Genomic DNA, 4,474 nt, shown 5'->3' with positions numbered 1-4,474 from the left:
CACACACACACACACATATATATATATATATATATATATATATATGTATATATTGTTTAATATATTCATTAATGCATTCATTGTTTAAACAATACTTGTGTATTTATTTCATTCTTTTTATTTATTCATTAATTAAGATGCCCATTCATTCATTTAAAAACATAGCTATTCATTCATTATTTAAAAATATGTGTTTGTTCATTTTTATTTATTAATTTACTAATTCATTCATTACTTTTAAAAAATGTTTTTTTCTATTTAGTTATTTATTCTTATAAACATTTTGTTCATTCATTCATGCATTTAAAATATTTTGTCTATTTTTTTTTTTAAATCATTATTTTAAAAACATTTGTTCATTCATTAAAAAAAAATGTCATGCATTATTTAAAAAATATTTGTTCAGTATTTGAGTTTATTGAATCATTTGTTCATTCTTTTTAAAATATTTGTTATTTTTATTCATTTATTAATTCATTAATTTGTTCATTTATTCTTTCAAAAATATTTTATCTATTCATTTAATTATTGATTCTTCCTTCTTTAAATACTTAAAATGTATTTATTTATTTATTTATTCAGTCAGTCAGTCAGTCAGTCAGTCAAATGTTTCCTAATTGTGTAATGTGATTTAGCTCACGCTAATAAATGCTTTTTTTTTATCCAAACGTATGTAAATACTCTCAGGATTTGATAAATAGTGGCTTTGTGTAACGGTACAACCTGCAACAGCCCCACTTTGACTCAGAGACTAACCTACACACTCGAAATAATACCGCCATTATTGATTCAGAGCTTCATGGATGCCTTCCGCTGGAGTTGATGGTGTTTATTGTTGTATCCCTATTACCACGCACTGTTTTGGCTTAATGATCATCGTACATTGCACCAAAAAGAGACATCTGAACCCATATGTCTGATGGTTTGCACACCCACATCAGTTATGAGTCATCTCATATCTGCCTGTCATTGGTTGATGAGTTTTGCAGAAATGAGCGAGGAAATGAGCTCTAGCAAACAGCTTGGAGTAGATAAATGATCTGGCACCACGCGCTGCAGGGGTCCTTCATAAACTCATCCCTTAATGGCTGTATTTTTATCTCTAATTTGCTTTCCTCATCAACATAAACAATGAAAATATTTTACGGCCTTAAAACATCCGATTCGCTTTGATCCCTCCGATTTAACGCACCTGCTGCGGAGGAAAACACTGAAATGCTGCGGTCGTTACACCTTCAGAATCATAATGAGCGAAAGTAGACCTGTCGAGGCTAATGCGTTGAGAGCAATACGTTTAGTTTGGAGTGAAACTGAGTCTGTTTTAGACTTTGATGCATTCTGAACAGATTCAGCAGTGTTTTATTATAAAACATGTAATGGCAGCTGCATTTTAGAATCAATAAATTCAACAGTCCAAGAACTGGCCTCTGTTGCAATAGTATTTATGATAAAGGGCTTTGTGACATATTTGTAGAGTATTCTGGAAGATACCATGTGCTTTGACAGCTCCATCTGAGATCAATTCTGAATTATTATACCATTCTGCTCTTATTTTCAGAGTTGGCCATGAATATGGAAGCTTATTCCTGCCACGGGTTAATAATATTAATAATAATAATAATAATAAAGGTAATTGCAAAATTATCTCACAATTATCACTTTTTTTCTCAAAATTCTGACTTTTGTTATCAAATTCTCTGAATTGCGAGATATAAACTCAACGTGTTAACTCTCACATTTTTTGTTTATATCTCACAATTCAGATATTTCTTCTCAAAATTGATAGATATAAAACAAAACAGAACTGTGAGATTTTAACTCGTCTAAATTGAAAAAAAAAAGGTCTAAATTGTGAGATATAAACTCATAATCAAGAGAAAAATGTCGGAATTGTGAGATAAAAAAAGTTGTAATTACGTTCAGAGAAAGAAAATCATAATTATGAGATGTAAACTCAGGTATGACACAGGTGCGGGTTTATAACTTGAATTTGTCAGAGATAAATGAGCAATTCTGAGAAAAATGTAGAATTATGGGATAAACCTCAAATATGTGTGGAAAAAGACAAAATTGTTATATAAAAAGTTGCAAATATCTTTATTTTTTATTCCATGGTGGGAAAAAAAATTAAATCATTACAAGGTGCAAACTAGTGATTTGGAGGAAACAAAAGTCTTTGAGGGAAAAAAAATGGTTGCAATTATCAATTTTTTTTTATTCCATGGTGAAAAAAAAAATTGTGAGATATAATCTCACAATTGACCCTTCATAGGGATTTCGATTGACAGGTGATCTGACCAGTCATAACGGCGAATCTGCCATTTTGTCCGACAAATAAACCAGACAGGAGAGTAGATCACAACACATTAAAGAGCCACAAAACAGTATTTATTGTTTGAATTTCTTACAAAATGACACAATTTGAAAGCTGAGACTTTGTTTCATACCAAAAGCAACGAGCTCTTGTCTGTCGGCGTGTTGTCAGTGTCCTCTTTGCTCCGCGATGTATTTTTCACTGTGTGAGAACATGATGTGTGGCGTAAGAGCACCATGGCTTGTCGGACGTAGCAACAGTAACTAAGGAGGTGCGGGTCTTTGCCAAGGGTCAGTTCTGAGAAAAGTTAGAATTGTGAGATATAAGCTGGGAATTCTGAGAGAAAAAAAGTCTTAATTGGGAGATATAAACTTGCAATTGCGAGAAAAAGGTCTGAATTCTGTGATAAAGAAGTTGCAATTACCTTTTTCAATGTTTTATTCCATGGCAGAAACAAAACAACAGAATTACAAGTTACAAACGTGCAATTCTGATAAAAAAAGTCTGAATTATAAACTCAAAACTGCGAAATAATTGTGAGAAAAGTCGCAATTACCATATTTTTTTAAATTCCGTGGCAGAAAAAACTGTGAGATATAAAATGATAATTCAGAGAAAAAGAAGTCTTAACTTGCAATTACCTACTTTATTGTTTTTTTTAATTGTATCAGCTTCTTTACATAAAGCTCTTCCTTCAACATCATCTCTCGTTGAAGCCGAACGGCAGCTTTTCAGTTGATGTTTGTAATGTTTCTGTATGCAGATGGAGCACTTTGAGTTGAATACTACATTAGATGATAAGCAAAAGCTTACACTAACAGGATATTCATATTTGCATAGGCGCACGCTTGTGAAGGCATCTGAGGGATCGTGCGAGCTCACTGTGAAACTCTCCAAATATGATTAACTCTGAACGTGCCTGTTAATCTCTGAAAAAAAAAACGTTCACACTTGCGTTGATGGGACGAGTGTTATGCTCAGATGCACAACACCGTTGTAGAGAGGATTTGTCAAGAAAGATTAATGGAGACAGGATGTCAGCTGGTGAAACAGGAAGTACCGTCAACATTTTGTGACCCTAATTACTCTGCGAAGATGTTATCTGCTTCTTTAGTGTATCTTTGTCCCTCCAACCGGATCGTGATATTAATCATTCTGAGCAAACAGTGCCACACATCACGGATCAGTGCAGATGGGAAACGTCTACTGAAATTCAGAGTGCTTTTGCTTTGGGGAATTACAGCTTGCCTTCTATGGTTTTATATGTTTATTTGACAGAAATAGTATTGTGAAGAACTAGATCGTCACTGAAGTGAATGGCACTAGTTAAACACAAATGACATGCTTTCTGCAATGGTTCAATGGTACACAGATATTATATCTATTTTCACTTGCCATGTTTATTTTAAGAGGGGTGTACTACCTGGAAAAGAAAAATATAATTCGTTAATGTTGTATGCTGTTGTATATGCTGTTATGGCGGATATTATTTATGCATAAGGTAGCCGGAGGGGTGGAGTTAGGACTATAATAGAGAGCCCAGCCATCAGTTGAGGGTTCTTGGAACCAGCGAGCGTGCAGTTGTAGTGCCGTGCACCTCAGATCGTTAATAAGGAGTGCTTACGTGTGCTTATGTGTGTGTGTGTGTGTGTGTGTGTGTGTGTGTGTGTGTGTATATATATTGAAGTATTTCTATTGTTTTTTTTTTTGTTTTTTTTTTGGGACGTGCACTGTAAAAAGCCAATCACACTGTGTGGACTGTACTACCTTTCTGATACTGTAAACAGAACACCTTGCACCGGAGTGCACTACGAGACAGCCGTCATTATTTTGTTTTTAAACGAGCTCATATCCACGAGGGAGTCTTGGCTCCGTCTTGTGTCACAAATATAGTGATTATAGTAACTTATTGGGAAGAGATGAGATCTGGAGATGTTGCAGGTCAGACTTGAACCGGCATCATCCCAATGAGCACCACAGCTTTGATGTTTTAATGTAATTACAAAAAAGTATTTTTTTGTCATGTCTATACAGTATATATGTGCGTGTGTGTGTTTATATATATATAAAATAAGTGCTGTCAAATCGATTAATCACGATTAATCGCATCCAAAATAAAAGTTTGTTTATGTAATATATGTGTGTGTACTCTGTGTATTT

At 33.9% G+C, this 4,474-nt stretch overlaps 1 pseudogene; it reads left to right on the top strand.

The window, feature by feature from the left end:
* The window catches only part of LOC107688575 (serine/threonine-protein kinase BRSK2-like), an 89,273-nt pseudogene that overhangs the window by 21,057 nt on the left and 63,742 nt on the right, over positions 1 to 4,474 (top strand).

The sequence above is a fragment of the Sinocyclocheilus anshuiensis genome, unplaced genomic scaffold, assembly GCF_001515605.1.
Source record: "Sinocyclocheilus anshuiensis isolate Anshui unplaced genomic scaffold, SAMN03320099.WGS_v1.1 scaffold521, whole genome shotgun sequence".
In the NCBI taxonomy this organism is placed as follows: domain Eukaryota; kingdom Metazoa; phylum Chordata; class Actinopteri; order Cypriniformes; family Cyprinidae; genus Sinocyclocheilus; species Sinocyclocheilus anshuiensis.
Note: the sequence above shows the minus strand (reverse complement) of the source record. Positions and strands in the feature narration are given on the sequence as shown.